Source organism: Amia ocellicauda, unplaced genomic scaffold (genome assembly GCF_036373705.1).
Source record: "Amia ocellicauda isolate fAmiCal2 unplaced genomic scaffold, fAmiCal2.hap1 HAP1_SCAFFOLD_32, whole genome shotgun sequence".
Lineage (NCBI taxonomy): Eukaryota > Metazoa > Chordata > Actinopteri > Amiiformes > Amiidae > Amia > Amia ocellicauda.
The window spans coordinates 400,852-416,171 of NW_027102887.1; the positions used below are offsets into that span (position 1 = coordinate 400,852).

The 15,320-nt window shown below is 42.8% G+C and overlaps 3 non-coding genes and 14 pseudogenes across 3 annotated transcripts; all 17 read left to right on the plus strand.

The window, feature by feature from the left end:
• Positions 1 to 135: 135 nt before the first annotated feature.
• LOC136730742 (uncharacterized) lies at positions 136 to 254 on the plus strand (annotated as a pseudogene).
• Positions 255 to 469: 215 nt separating this feature from the next.
• On the plus strand, positions 470 to 588 carry LOC136730897 (uncharacterized; annotated as a pseudogene).
• Positions 589 to 797: 209 nt separating this feature from the next.
• LOC136731053 (uncharacterized) lies at positions 798 to 916 on the plus strand (annotated as a pseudogene).
• A 220-nt stretch (positions 917 to 1,136) lies between these two features.
• On the plus strand, positions 1,137 to 1,255 carry LOC136730825 (uncharacterized; annotated as a pseudogene).
• Positions 1,256 to 1,473: 218 nt separating this feature from the next.
• Positions 1,474 to 1,592, plus strand: LOC136730925 (uncharacterized; annotated as a pseudogene).
• A 223-nt stretch (positions 1,593 to 1,815) lies between these two features.
• Positions 1,816 to 1,934, plus strand: LOC136730668 (uncharacterized; annotated as a pseudogene).
• A 225-nt stretch (positions 1,935 to 2,159) lies between these two features.
• Positions 2,160 to 2,278, plus strand: LOC136730694 (uncharacterized; annotated as a pseudogene).
• Positions 2,279 to 2,487: 209 nt separating this feature from the next.
• On the plus strand, positions 2,488 to 2,606 carry LOC136730959 (uncharacterized; annotated as a pseudogene).
• A 220-nt stretch (positions 2,607 to 2,826) lies between these two features.
• On the plus strand, positions 2,827 to 2,945 carry LOC136730868 (uncharacterized; annotated as a pseudogene).
• Positions 2,946 to 3,168: 223 nt separating this feature from the next.
• Positions 3,169 to 3,287, plus strand: LOC136730518 (uncharacterized; annotated as a pseudogene).
• A 223-nt stretch (positions 3,288 to 3,510) lies between these two features.
• Positions 3,511 to 3,629, plus strand: LOC136730609 (5S ribosomal RNA). Its single transcript, XR_010809402.1, has one exon. It is a non-coding gene; the product is annotated as a 5S ribosomal RNA (ribosomal RNA).
• Positions 3,630 to 3,839: 210 nt separating this feature from the next.
• LOC136730659 (uncharacterized) lies at positions 3,840 to 3,958 on the plus strand (annotated as a pseudogene).
• A 224-nt stretch (positions 3,959 to 4,182) lies between these two features.
• On the plus strand, positions 4,183 to 4,301 carry LOC136730720 (uncharacterized; annotated as a pseudogene).
• A 218-nt stretch (positions 4,302 to 4,519) lies between these two features.
• On the plus strand, positions 4,520 to 4,638 carry LOC136730901 (uncharacterized; annotated as a pseudogene).
• Positions 4,639 to 4,861: 223 nt separating this feature from the next.
• LOC136730964 (uncharacterized) lies at positions 4,862 to 4,980 on the plus strand (annotated as a pseudogene).
• Positions 4,981 to 5,196: 216 nt separating this feature from the next.
• LOC136730892 (5S ribosomal RNA) lies at positions 5,197 to 5,315 on the plus strand. Its single transcript, XR_010809464.1, has one exon. It is a non-coding gene; the product is annotated as a 5S ribosomal RNA (ribosomal RNA).
• Positions 5,316 to 13,063: 7,748 nt separating this feature from the next.
• Positions 13,064 to 13,178, plus strand: LOC136730556 (U5 spliceosomal RNA). The gene has a single exon (XR_010809350.1). It is a non-coding gene; the product is annotated as a U5 spliceosomal RNA (small nuclear RNA).
• The last annotated feature ends 2,142 nt before the right edge of the window (positions 13,179 to 15,320 follow it).

Consider the following 15,320-nt stretch of genomic DNA (forward strand, 5'->3'; position numbering starts at 1 on the left):
TTGTACACGTACACGGCTACTTTCAACAGCCTTTGCTGCACTGATATTTTTCCCTCCATTTTTCTTTTTTTTTTTTGCTGGAAGTTCGTCAATATCCGCCAACCTTTAAGAGACATCATGCAGCCAGGCCTCTCGGCTTGTGGCCACACCGTCCTGAATGCGCCCGATCTCGTAAGATCTCGGAAGGTAAAAGGGGCAGGGCCTGGTCAGTACTTGGATGGGTGACCTCCTGGAAATGCCTGGTGCTGCAAGCTTTTTTGTCTCCTGGGTAACTTCATCGTAGCTCTTAATACTCTCTTTCTGTCTGGAGGAGACATAATTGAAGTATTGTACACGTACCCAGCTACTGTCAACACCCTTTGCTGCACTGATATTTTTCCCTCCATTTTTCTTTTTATTTTATTTTTTTGCTGGAAGTTCCGTCAATATCCGCCAGCCTTTAAGAGACATCATGCAGCCAGGCCTCTTGGCTTGTAGTCACACCGTCCTGAACGCGCCCGATCATATCAGATTTCGGAAGCTAAACGGGGCAGGGCCTGGTCAGTACTTGGATGTGTGACCTCCTGGAAATACCAGGTGCTGCAAGCTTTTACGTCTCCTGGGTAACTTCATCGTAGCTCTTAAAACTCTCTTTCTGTCTCCAGGAGATATAATTGAAGAATTGTACACGTACCCGGCTACTTTCAACACCCTTTGCTGCACTGGTATATTTCCCTCTATTTTTCTTTTTTTTTTTTGCTGGCAGTTCCGTCAATACCCGCCAGCCTTTAAGAGACATCATGCAGCCAGGCATCTTGGCTTGCGGCCACACCATCCTGAACGCGCCCGATCTCGTCAGATCTCGGAAGCTAAACGGGGCAGGACCTGGTCAGTACATGAATGTGAGACCTCCTTGAAATACCTCGTGCTGCAAGCTTTTACGTCTCCTGGGTAACTTTATCGTAGCTCTTAATACTCTCTATCTGTCTGGAGGAGATATAATTGAAGAATTGTACATGTACCCGGCTACTTTCAACACCCTTTGCTGCACTGATATTTTTCCCTCCCTTTTTCTATTTTTTTTTTTTTTTTTTTTTGCTGGAAGTTCCGTCAATACTTGCCAGCCTTTAAGAGACATCATGCAGCCAGGTCTCTTGGCTTGCGGCCACACCGTCCTGAACGCGCCTGATCTCATCATATCTCGGAAGCTAAACGGGGCAGGGTCTGGCCAGTACTTGGTTGGGTGACCTCCTGGAAATACCAGGTGCTGCAAGCTTTTTACGTCTCCTGGTTAACTTCATCGTAGCTCTTAATACTCTCTTTCAGTCTGGAGGAGATATTATTGAAGAATTGTACACGTACCCGGCTACTTTCAACAGCCTTTGCTGCTCTGATATTTCTCCCTCCATTTTTCTTTTTTTTTTTTTTTTTTTTTGCTGGAAGTTCCGTCAATACCCACCAGCCTAAAGAGACATCATGCAGCAGGGCCTCTTGGCTTTCGGCCACACCGTCCTGAACGCGCCCGATATCGTCAGATCTCGGAAGGTAAAAGGGGCAGGGCCTGGTTAGTACTTGGATGGGTGACCTCCTGGAAATACCTGGTGCTGCAAGCTTTTTTGTCTCCTGGGTAACTTCATCGTAGCTCTTTGTACTCTCTTTCTGTCTGGAGGAGATATAATTGAAGTATTGTACACGTACACGGCTACTTTCAACAGCCTTTGCTGCACTGATATTTTTCCCTCCATTTTTCTTTTTCTTTTTTTTTTTTTTTTTTTTTGCTGGAAGTTCGTCAATATCCGCCAACCTTTAAGAGACATCATGCAGCCAGGCCTCTCGGCTTGCAGCCAAACCGTCCTGAACGCCCCCGATCTCATCAGATCTTGGAATTTAAACGGGGCAGGGCCTGGTCAGTACTTGGATGGGTGACCTCCTGGAAATGCCAGGTGCTGCAAGCTTTTTACGTCTCCTGGGTAACTTCATCGTAGCTCTTAATACTCTCTTTCTGTCTGGAGGAGATATAATTGAAGAATTGTACACGTACCCGGCTACTTTCAAAACCCATTACTGCACTGATATTTTTCCCTCCATTTTTCTTTTTCTTTTTTTTTTTTTTTTTTTTTGCTGGAAGTTCCGTCAATACCCGCCAGCCATTAAGAGACATCATGCAGCCAGGCGTCTCGGCTTGCGGCCACACCATCCTGAACGCGCCCGATCTCGTCAGATCTCGGAAGCTAAACGGGGCAGGACCTGGTCAGTACTTGAATGTGAGACCTCCTGGAAATACCTGGTGCTGCAAGCTTTTACGTCTCCTGGGTAACTTCATCGTAGCTCTTAATACTCTCTTTCTGTCTGGAGGAGATATAATTCAAGTATTGTACATGTACCCGGCTACTTTCAACACCCTTTGCTGCACTGGTATTTCTCCCTCCATTTCTATTTTTTTTTATTGCTGGCAGTTCCGTCAATACCCGCCAGCCTTTAAGAGACATCATGCAGCCAGGCATCTCGGCTTGCGGCCACACCGTCCTGAACGCGTCCGATCTCGTAAGATCTCGGAAACTGAGTGGGGCAGGACCTGGTCAGTACTTGGATGGGAGACCTCCTGGAAATACCAGGTGCTGCAAGCTTCTTACGTCTGCTGGGTAAGTTCATCGTAGCTCTTAATACTCTCTTTCTGTCTGGAGGAGATATAATTGAAGTATTGTACACGTTCCCGGCTACTTTCAACACCCATTGCTGCACTGATATTTTTCCCTCCATTTTTCTATTTTTTTTTTATTTTTTTTTCTTGGATGTTCCGTCAATACCCGCCAGCCTTTTAGAGACATCATGCAGCCAGGCCTCTAGGTTTGCGGCCACACCGTCCTGAACGCGCCCGATCTCATCAGATCTCGGAAGCTAAACGGGGCAAGACCTGGTCAGTACTTGAATGTGAGACCTCCTGGAAATACCTGGTGCTGCAAGCTTTTACGTCTCCTGGGTAACTTTATCGTAGCTCTTAATACTCTCTTTCTGTCTGGAGGAGATATAATTGAAGTATTGTACACGTACCCAGCTACTGTCAACACCCTTTGCTGCACTGATATTTTTCCATCAATTTTTTTATTTTTATTATTATTTATTTTTTCTGCTGGAAGTTCCGTCAATACCCGCCAACCTTTAAGAGACATCATGCAGCCAGGCGTCTTGGCTTGCGGCCACACCGTCCTGAACGCGCCCCATCTCGTCAGCTCTCGGAAGCTAAACTGGGCAGGGCCTGGTCATTACTTGAATGTGAGACCTTCTGGAAATTCCAGGCGCTGCAAGCTTTTTTCGTCACCTGGGGAACTTCGTCGTAGCTTTTAATACTCTCTTTCTGTCTGGAGGAGATTTAATTGAAGAATTGCACACGTACCTGGCTACTTTCAACACCCTTTGCGGCACTAATTTTTTTCCCTCCATTTTTCTTTTTTTCTTTTTTTTTTTTTATTTGCTGGAAGTTCCGTCAATACCCGCCAGCCTTTAAGAGACATCATGCAGCCAGGTCTCTCGGCTTGCGGCCACACCATCCTGAATGCGCCCGATCTCGTCAGATCTCGGAAGCTAGACGGGGCAGGGCCTGGTCAGTACTTGGATGGGAGACCTCCTAGAAATACCAGGTGCTGCAAGCTTTTTACGTCTCCTGGGTAACTTCATCGTAGCTCTTAATACTCTCTTTCTGTCTGCAGGAGATATAATTGAAGAATTGTACACGTACCCGGCTACTTTCAACACCCTTTGCTGCACTGGTATTTCTCCCTCCATTTCTCTTTTTTTTTTTTGCTGGATGTTCCGTCAAAACCCGCCAACCATTAAGAGACATCATGCAGCCCGGCCTCTTGGCTTGCAGCCACACCGTCCTGAACGCCCCCGATCTCATCAGATCTTGGAATTTAAACGGGGCAGGGCCTGGTCAGTACTTGGATGGGTGACCTCCTGGAAATGCCAGGTGCTGCAAGCTTTTTACGTCTCCTGGGTAACTTCATCGTAGCTCTTAATACTCTCTTTCTGTCTGGAGGAGATATAATTGAAGAATTGTACACGTACCCGGCTACTTTCAAAACCCATTACTGCACTGATATTTTTCCCTCCATTTTTCTATTTCTTTTTTTTTTTTTTTTTTTTGCTGGAAGTTCCGTCAATACCCGCCAGCCATTAAGAGACATCATGCAGCCAGGCCTCTCGGCTTGCGGCCACACCGTCCTGAACGCGCCCGATCTCGTCAGATCTCGGAAGCTAAACGGGGCAGGACCTGGTCAGTACTTGAATGTGAGACCTCCTGGAAATACCTGGTGCTGCAAGCTTTTACGTCTCCTGGGTAACTTCATCGTAGCTCTTAATACTCTCTTTCTGTCTGGAGGAGATATAATTGAAGTATTGTACATGTACCCGGCTACTTTCAACACCCATTGCTGCACTGATATTTTTCCCTCCATTTTTCTATTTTTTTTTTTTTTTTTTTCTTTGATGTTCCGTCAATACCCGCCAGCCTTTTAGAGACATCATGCAGCCAGGCCTTTAGGTTTGCGGCCACACCGTCCTGAACGCGCCCGATCTCATCAGATCTCGGAAGCTAAACGGGGCAAGACCTGGTCAGTACTTGAATGTGAGACCTTCTGGAAATTCCAGGCGCTGCAAGCTTTTTTCGTCACCTGGGGAACTTCGTCGTAGCTTTTAATACTCTCTTTCTGTCTGGAGGAGATTTAATTGAAGAATTGTACACGTACCTGGCTACTTTCAACACCCTTTGCGGCACTGATTTTTTTCCCTCCGTTTTTCTTTTTTTCTTTTTTTTTTTTTTTTTGCTGGAAGTTCCGTCAATACCCGCCAGCCTTTAAGAGACATCATGCAGCCACGCCTCTTGGCTTGCGGCCACACCGTCCTAAACGCCCCCAATCTCGTCAGATCTCGGAAGCTAAACGGGGCAGGGCCTGGTCAGTACTTGGATTGTTGACCTCCTGGAAATACCAGGTGCTGCAAGCTTTTTACGTCTCCTGGGTAACTTCATCGTAGCTCTTAATACTCTCTTTCAGTCGGGAGGAGATTTAATTGAAGAATTGTACACGTACCCGGCTACTTTCAACACCCTTTACTGCACAAATATTTTTCCCTCCATTTTTCTTTTTTCTTTTTTTTTTTGCTGGAAGTTCCGTCAATACCCTCCAGCCTTTAAGAGACATCATGCAGCCAGGCGTCTCGGCTTGTGGCCACACCGTCCTGAATGCGCCCGATCTCGTCAGATCTCGGAAGCTAAACGGGGCAGGGCCTGGTCAGTATTTAGATGGGAGACCTCCTGGAAATACCAGGTGCTGCAAGCTTTTTACTTCTCCTGGGAAACTTTATCGTAGCTCTTAATACTCTCTTTCTGTCTGGAGGAGATATAATTGAAGTATTGTACACTTTGTCTTAGGGACAGTCTGGCTAGCAGTGACTGAGTGGTTGACAGACGACAAGCAACGGAATGTACGTGCTCTGTGATGTCATAGCAGTCAGCTGAGAGAGGCTCGTGATGTCATCGCTGAGCTGTCTGTCTGTCTGTCTGTCTGTCTGTCTGTCTCTCTCTCTCTCTTTCTCTCTCTCTCTCTCTCTCTCTCTCTTCCTCTCAATTCAATTCATTTGTATTGTCAAAGCAATTGGACATACATACATACATATATACACTCACCTAAAGGATTATTAGGAACACCTGTTCAATTTCTCATTAATGCAATTATCTAACCAACCAATCACATGGCAGTTGCTTCAATGCATTTAGGGGTGTGGTCCTGGTCAAGACAATCTCCTGAACTCCAAACTCAATGTCTGAATGGGAAAGAAAGGTGATTTAAGCAATTTTGAGCGTGGCATGGTTGTTGGTGCCAGACGGGCCGGTCTGAGTATTTCACAATCTGCTCAGTTACTGGGATTTTCACGCACAACTATTTCTAGGGTTTACAAAGAATGGTGTGAAAAGGGAAAAACATCCAGTATGCGGCAGTCCTGTGGGCGAAAATGCCTTGTTGATGCTCGAGGTCAGAGGAGAATGGGCCGACTGATTCAAGCTGATAGAAGAGCAACTTTGACTGAAATAACCACTCGTTACAACCGAGGTATGCAGCAAAGCATTTGTGAAGCCACAACACGTACAACCTTGAGGCGGATGGGCTACAACAGCAGAAGACCCCACCGGGTACCACTCATCTCCACTACAAATAGGAAAAAGAGGCTACAATTTGCACAAGCTCACCAAAATCGGACAGTTGAAGACTAGAAAAATGTTGCCTGGTCTGATGAGTCTCGATTTCTGTTGAGACATTCAGATGGTAGAGTCAGAATTTGGCGTAAACAGAATGAGAACATGGATCCATCATGCCTTGTTACCACTGTGCAGGCTGGTGGTGGTGGTGTAATGGTGTGGGGGATGTTTTCTTGGCACACTTTAGGCCCCTTAGTGCCAATTGGGCATCGTTTAAATGCCACGGCCTACCTGAGCATTGTTTCTGACCATGTCCATCCCTTTATGACCACCATGTACCCATCCTCTGACGGCTACTTCCAGCAGGATAATGCACCATGTCACAAAGGTCCAATCATTTCAAATTGGTTTCTTGAACATGACAATGAGTTCACTGTACTAAACTGGCCCCCACAGTCACCAGATCTCAACCCAATAGAGCATCTTTGGGATGTGGTGGAACGGGAGCTTCGTGCCCTGGATGTGCATCCCACAAATCTCCATCAACTGCAAGATGCTATCCTATCAATATGGGCCAACATTTCTAAAGAATGCTTTCAGCACCTTGTTGAATCAATGCCACGTAGAATTAAGGCAGTTCTGAAGGCAAAAGGGGGTCAAACACAATATTAGTATGGTGTTCCTAATAATCCTTTAGGTGAGTGTATATATATATATATATATATATATATATACATACATACATACATCCATACATGCTAGAAAGTCATTACAATGTTATCTTAAAGGCTAACTAAGCAGAACATATATCATTATAGAACAGAGTTCATAGGTCAACACATGGTTTTAGGGAACAGGCACGTAGGTCATACCGTTTGACAATGTCTCCAAGGTTCTCATCGTAAATAACAAACAGAAATCAAACTATCTTCTGGGCTGACCTTCTAGCTTGACCGTATCTTTCTTAAGTATACAAGAGAGAAAAACAGGTGTAAGAAAATAATTTCTAATTTTCCTTCTACACATATATACATACATACATACATATGTAGCGTTATGTTGGGTGTATTTGGATAAGAGCATTTGGGCTCTGAGCTGAAGCACTGATCTAAAGAAGACCTCTCCCCCCCCAAAGTTATCACATTTTCCTTAGCTCATCAGCTTGGAACTGGTTTGCATCAAAGTGACAGTTTTGGGGAGGATGGCACCGAGAAGAGGCCAAATAGTTTGGAATTCTGCTATGAGATGTCTGGAAAAAGGGGCCTGTAGGTGATAAAAACTCTTTGAAGTGGATGAGAGCCGAAATCCCGACATAGAGCTACGAACCCAGGCCAACCGGCATTTCCAAAAGATGGCATGGATTGACATCAGTCATAAATAAAGCCTCCCTCCAATAGGACACTGGGGGCTGAAACCGAAATCCAATCTCAAGAACTCAGGGACCAATCACCTACTGATCTGACAGACTATAAGGAACAGCGGACAGTCTTTCTCTCTCTCTCTCTCTCACCTGAACCAGAAACTCGCTGCCACAGCTCAACCTGTAGCTCTGTTGCCAGAACCGGAATCAGAAACCAACCAAGTCTTTGCCGGCAACAGAAGAGTTAAACTGGGAGAAGGAGATTGAGCGAAGAATTATTTTAAAGGACTTTATTAAATAAATAACTTCACAGACCCACCTGATCAGTGGAGTTTTACAGCTGGACAATTGACTAAGTCGACTGAATACAAAAGTGTCAGTCACTTAAATAGCTATTTGAGTCTTAAGAAACTTGACCCTTGGAACAAACAGGGCCCTGCTTTCCTCAAAGACTTCGTCTTCAAGTAACTACGGTGGAACCATGCTTACAAAGAAGATTTTGTGCACAACCTTGGAGCCTTCAAACCAATGGAAAATCTGTTTGGAAAAGACTCTACATTCGCGAAACCCCAACTTCCAGGTGCATCGACTGAGTGGAAGTTCTTGGACAAAGCCGAACCGGACTGCCTTTGTTCCAAACCACACGGACCTCGTGCCGTGTGCTGTTATCTGAGCCCGAAGCCAGAGAGGCCTCTCTGCGACGAAGTTCACATAAGTTTAACAGTTTGGAGTTTGTGATTCATGACATTTGAGAAATCAATTAGAAATGTTAATCTGTGATTCATAACTCTAGAATGTGTAATATCATTTAGTTTTCTTAAATATAAATGTGAGTTGCATTCAACTGTTTTGTTGATAATTTTAGAAATAAAATCTGTCAACGCCGAGAAATATCTTCTCATTCCTGTTTAACTGTTTAGTCTGAAATTGACACAAGTTAATAGACATTAGATTATTGGTGGCCCTGCCTATCCTTAATCATTGAATAATAATCAGTTAAGGGAAATTGTGGTAACAAATAGGATCTTTCTCGGCACCTAAACGTAAATGAGACTGATATATATATAACGAGAAGTTACCTGACATAAATACTAACCTGCGTAGTTATTTAATGTCTGACTAATAATACTAACGAGAGACTCACCTTCGTCTTACTAACCGGTATTGTAGTCAATGTGTTTATAACCTTTTTTGTTTAACGATTTGTTAAACGGAATGTACGTGCTCTGTGATGTCATAGCAGTAAGCTGAGAGAGGCTCGTCATGTCATCGCTGAGCTGGCTGGCTGGCTCTCTGTGTGTGTGTGTGTGTGTGTGTGTGTGTGTCTCTCTGTCTGTCTGTCTGTCTGTCTGTCTCTCTCTCTCTTACTCTCTCTCTCTCCCTCTCAATTCAATTCATTTGTATTGTCAAAGCAATTGGACATGCATACATACATACATACATATATATGGAAAATAAACAATATGTGTACATCTCTTTCTGCATTAGTGGTGCCCTCACAGATGTGCAAGTTACATGACAGACAGACAGACAGACACACACACACTTTCACACACAGACAGACAGACACAGACACACACAGACACACACACACATACTTTGACAGACAGACAGACAGACACACGCATATTATGGGTCTTTGTTGGGTAGTGAAATGGGTAGCATCAGTCGCAGTGTGGGTAATGTCAGGGAGCCAATCATAGTCCCCGTTATTTGCATATCGTGGCGCAAAGCATTCTGGGAAACGCAACTAAACACGTTTAGTCATGTATTTGTCCATAGTTTACACATGAGATGAAAGAGACAGTATGACGTGTTGATCACCTGGGATTCCTCATGTGTATGTGAGGGGCAGAGGAACCGGATCCCAAGTGTGCGTCCCAGGTGCTATAGGTTTCAAAGCATGCAGGGGAATAGGCACCCCACCCTGACACAAAGAAGACTGGATAGGGAGATATAAATAGCAATGGGGAGACTCTTGTACTTGGTGTGGCTCTATCCATATAGTGGGGCCAGCAGGTGCAGCAATAGAAGCTCAGCCTGGGGAGACTGGATTTAGCATTTCCTCTCCATTTTGATAACTATCCATAATCATTTCTGCAAAATACTTCTATGATACCTATGTATGTTTTTTACTTGTACTATATTATACTATCAAGTATCAGTGTACACATACAATGTGACCTGTTACATTAATACAGAGGCCACGGAAGGCCAGATCACTAATAGCCACTGTCCCCTGATATTACACTTTTTTACAATCACTTTGGCACTCATTTCAGAACCTTGATGTCATTTTTCAAAACTCTAGACACTAAACTCACACCCGATGATCAAAATGCACATTTTTCAAAACTCTAACACTTTTTTACAATTGCTTGGATACAATACACATCAACCTCAGATCATTTGTTCATTGAACTAAAATGACACAACTTAACATCAAAGTATTACCATTTCAAAATGCAATTCACACATTACATCTGAGATCACTGTCTATTCATTTCATTACAAAGATCTAACTATCAATTGATACAGCTGCTCAAAATGATAAGTGACTGTTGCATTACTCTTAATGCATAATTTTATGGAAACTGACAAACAATATTCCATGTTTCGATCATGAAAGTTTCAGGATAATGAGATCCATTGACATCAATAAACGAGGAGCATGAACCAGTTGGACTACATTATCTATGGATGTAATATTTCATCATCATTCATCATCATGTAGCACTTTTCCACACCATGTTTGCAGTGTGGAAGGAAAGTTAGAAATTTTTTCTCTAATACCTGTTTTTCTCTCTTGTATACTTAAGAAAGATAAGGTCAAGCTAGAAGGTCAGGCCAGAAGGTAGTTTGATTTCTGTTTGTTATTTACGATGAGAATCTTGGAGACAATGTCAAACAGTATGATTGAAGTGCCTGCTCCCTAATCCATGTGTTGATCTATGAACTCTGTCCTATAATGATATAAATTCTGCTTAGCTAACTTTTAAGATAACATAGTAATGACTTTCTGATTATAACCAGCTCTTTGATTTTTGTGTATAAAAGCTCTGACTGTTAAAATGAAGGCAGAGCGACTTTGGGATCTACTTGAGTCACTGTTCCTCTCCACGCTGCGTGTATTAAAGGCATTGCAACTAACGCTCCAACCTGGTTGAAGATGATTGTTCTTCCACATCAGATTTGACATTACTGTATGTATGCAGGCCCTTGTAATTGCTTTTCCAATACTGCCAACTGGTTATTGATGATTGATTTCACATTGTGGTACGAGTATCGAGTGAAATGAGTGCTATCCACCCCAGCAACACAGTGATAACATGGAGCCGGCAAGTCATCCAGGTCACAATAGAGGTCAAGCAGTGGGAGGAGGAAGACGTGGTGGTCAAAGGAATGGAAGGGGACATGCACCCCTTCTGAGAGGTGGTCGTGGGCCTCGTCATAGAGGAGGGCTTAGGCCTCACCAGAGAGGCAGCCATGGGCCTCATTTGAGAGGTGTTGGGGGAACGTGGTAGAGGACAAGGCCACGGACCAGACAGCGGCAGCAACAGCAAATAGTGTCCAGTGAAATCCGAGAAATAGTTGTAGAGCATGTTGTAAATCATGGCATGACCATGACTGAGGCAGCTACAATGATTCAATCAAACCTCAGAATCAACTCAGGATCAACTGTGGCCTCAATCATCAGAAATTTCCGTACTGAGAAGCGGCAAGTCTTCAGCATGCACTAAACATTAGGCTACTCTCAATTGTCAAATGACTGTATACTGCATACCAATGTGTAGCACAGAGTATAGTGTGCCTTTTGAAAGAAATGCAGACAGAGTGAAGCAGCTGATGACTGAGTATGTTCAGGTATGTTCAGTTTCAAGATGCCTCTTGTGAAAAATGGTTGTGAGAACCTGAACCTGAACACAGGGCTGATGGAAATTCAGAAGTACAGTAATCAATCCTTTGTTTTACACTAAGCCAGGTGAGGAACACTGCAGTTGACATTTTACTGTAGTTTTGTTCTTTTTTGTAGCTAATTATTGTTGCATGGCTTCAAAGAAACCTATGGTGTGATTTGATTGTATTGCATCAATACATTTCAGATTTTGTTCAATGATTCCACTGTGTCTGTAGTATTCTCTCTACTAGTCCTTTTACAGTGATGTATTTATGTGTAGTACCATAATGAAACATGTATCACATATTTTGTACTACAATATTTAATGATTGTACGAACAACTACACAGTGAAACTATCGGTATCTTCTGTGTGGGTGATCTAAATAAATGTTACTATGGTATTTCATGATAAATGAATTATTTGAACCAACAAGTCTGCAAGTGCAAGGTTTCTTTAAAGATATGAATGCACAATGCAATGTTTTGAACATTGGACAGCCTGTGTTACAAGTGATGACCGTTTTGAGTTTTGTGTCTAGAGTTTTGAAAAATGACATCAAGGTTCTGAAATTAGTGACAAAGTGATTGTAAAAAACTGTATATTCATCCTATTTAATGTGCTCTTTTAAAATGTACTTTTCTTTTTTATGTTGCCATTTCTGTTCTACCAATGTTTCAGTTGTTAGCCAAAGATTGACAGAGTACATCTCATACACACAGGCCAGACAGCAAGGATTTCTTTTTGAAATTCAATTACAAATGCTGCATGAACTCATCAATACGATTAGAGCTCCTGAAAGCAATATAACTAACTCACTCTACAGCATCTCATTAGCAGTGAAAAGAAACCAAGAAAGTTGGGACAGTCGACTGTTTACCACTATGTAACATCACCTTTTCTTTTAATAACACTTATTAAGCACTTGGGCACTGAAGACACCACTTGGTTAAGTTTAGCAAGTGGGATTTCCCCCCATTCATCCATTATGCATTTCCTCAGCTGCGCAACTGCACAGGGCCTTCGTTGTCTTAATTTGCACTTCATAGTGCGCCACACATTCTCAATTCGGAGACAGGTCAGGACTGCAGGCAGGCCATGCTAGCACCCGCACTCTCTGCCTACGCAACCATGCGCTTGTAATCTGGGCAGAATGTGGTTTGGCGTTATCCTGCTGAAAAATGCAGGGACGTCCCTGGAAAAGACGATGTCTGGATGGCAGCATATGTTGCTCCAAAATGTGTACATCTCTTTCTGCAAAAATGGTGCCCTCACAGATGTGCGAGTTACATGACAGACAGACACTCATACACACTGTCACACCCACACACACACACACACACTTTCACAGACAGACACACGCACACACACTCACTTTCACACAGAGACAGACACACAAACACAGAGACAGACACACACACACTCACTTTCACACAGAGACACACAAACACATACACTTTCACACAGACACACACACACATACATACATACATACATACATACATACATATATAAGGAAAAGAAACAATACATTTAAAAATCACAAAAAGATGTAATAAAGTACAGAAAATCTAAATGTAATAAAATGTGATCTTTAATACACACAAATATGTATGGCTGGTCGGATGCGTCTTGGACTCGGGTTCCTCTTCATTACGTATAATGCTTTTGCCTTTTGCTATAGCTTTCCGTGGAGGGGATCGTGGGTGAGTTTGTACCATTCTTGGGAGGCTCTGCCTTGTTGGGGCGGAGCTGTGATCCAGGTGAACAGCAGATCGGACATAGGTGGGCATGTGGGCGGAGGAGGAAGGCCGGTCAAGCAAATAAGCTTGCTAAGGTACGCAGCAGCAGCAAGCAGCCCCACCATCCAGTCAGCCAGCCAGTCTGGCTGGCAGTGACTGAGTGGTTGACAGACGGCAAGCAACGGAATGTACGTGCTCTGTGATGTCATAGGAGTCACCTGAGAGAGATGTTTGTGATGTCATCGCTGAGCTGGCTGGCTCTGTGTGTCTTGCTGGCTGTGTGTGTGTGTGTGAGAGAGAGAGAGACTTTTTGACTTTTATCAGACTTCATTGCCTGTTTGCAACACGCAATAATTCATACAAAAGAAAATAAATAAATAAATAAAAAATAGTGTTCCCCTTTGTTTGTCTCCCCCCAACAAGCATTAACTCCGCCACTGATCTGTACACTTTTAAAGAAAGCAACCCAATACACACAACAAAACAACCATCAAATACTAAACCCTATAAATGAATTACATAATAAAAACCAACTCCCCGTCATACAATTCACAAAGGGCATCATTAATACACCAGACCTGTTCAAAACTCTCCAAATCATTCATCAGCCTGTAATAGTTAAACTCTAGTCTGACTCTGCACTTGACCAGCATGGCAAACACTCTCACTGCATCCTCACTGCCCTCCCCACACACTCTGTTCTTCCTAGTCTTATAGACGGCCATTTTAGCCTGGCCCAGCAAGAAGTTTACCAGCTGGTCCACATGTTTGGTCCTTCTGGTGTATCGCGCCCCTAAAATAAAAACCTTTGTGTTAAAAATCAGGTTAAGATCAGTAAAAAGACGAGTTAAAAGACTAAAAATGGGTGACAACCGAGAGCAAGTGCTGAAACAGTGAAACACGGTCTCTCTCTGAGCACAGAATGGGCAGGCGTCGGACACAGCAGGGTTAAGAACAGTAATAAAAGAATTGACAGCAATAATGGTGTGTAACACCCTCCACTGCAGATTGCCAGCTCTCTTATTGAGGGGGGCTTGTACAGGCTTCTCCAGGCGGGCGCAGTGTCTTCCCCCAGCCCCAGCCTGTAAAGTAATTTTAGGAATCACAAAGAAACAGTTGAAAGTGCTAAATAAGTATTTTGATGCACCATATTAATTTAGGAAATTTACATGTTGTTTTTCATCAGCTTCTGTATCTGATGGCTCCACATCACTGGCTGGATTGACAGCAACGACACTCTAAAAAAAGAAGTGTTAAGTTTGAGCATTCAGGACTTGTTTTGAAGATCCTGAATATCACTGGTCCACAATTTATCTGTGAAACTATGGGTTAATCTCCATATACAAAATACTTTTCACACACACTTTAAATTTACAACTAAATTTACATGTTGATGTCTTTCGTCAGCTTCTGTATTTGATGGCTCAATATAACTGGTTGCATTAACAGCAACGGCACACTACAAGAAAATAACATTATATTTAAACATTCAGGACTGGTTTAGCATCACCTCGAATATCCCTAGCCCTTGAGGTCGATTGTTATTGTGGTCTTCAAGACCAGTGCTTCTCAACCTTAGTCCTGGAGGAGGCCCACTGTCTGCTGATTTTCATTACAACAACATTGTAGGTTATATCAGTGACTGTGGTCCTAAAGTACCCCTATGCCTGCTGTTTTTTTTCCAGTTGAGCTCTTAATTACCTAATTGGCTTAACTGAAGCCATTTAACCCTTTTCCCAGGTCTTTGGTTGTTGATGAGTTACAAAGAGCTGGATTGTGGCCCGCCATGACTGGAAGTGAAGAACACTCACTCTAGGCCTTTAACTTAATGTTCATATGTAGGGGCCTATCCATCTGATTTGTTTTTGCACATTTATTAACAGAAAAATTGATGGTACGTGAAATCATCTGAGCTGAAAAATATAATGTTCCACCAATAATAAAATAAATGTATTAATTAAAATTATAGAGATAATAGAATGTTCACAGATTATTAGTTCAGAAAACAAAATATTTTTTTATATCTTAAATAGAATTAACACTCAAATCAGTTGTAGGGTAAACAAGGTCTATTTTTTGGATTGATTTTATAATTATACATGTATGGCTGCATGAAGCTTACCTGAGAATCTGATATTTTAGTAACTTT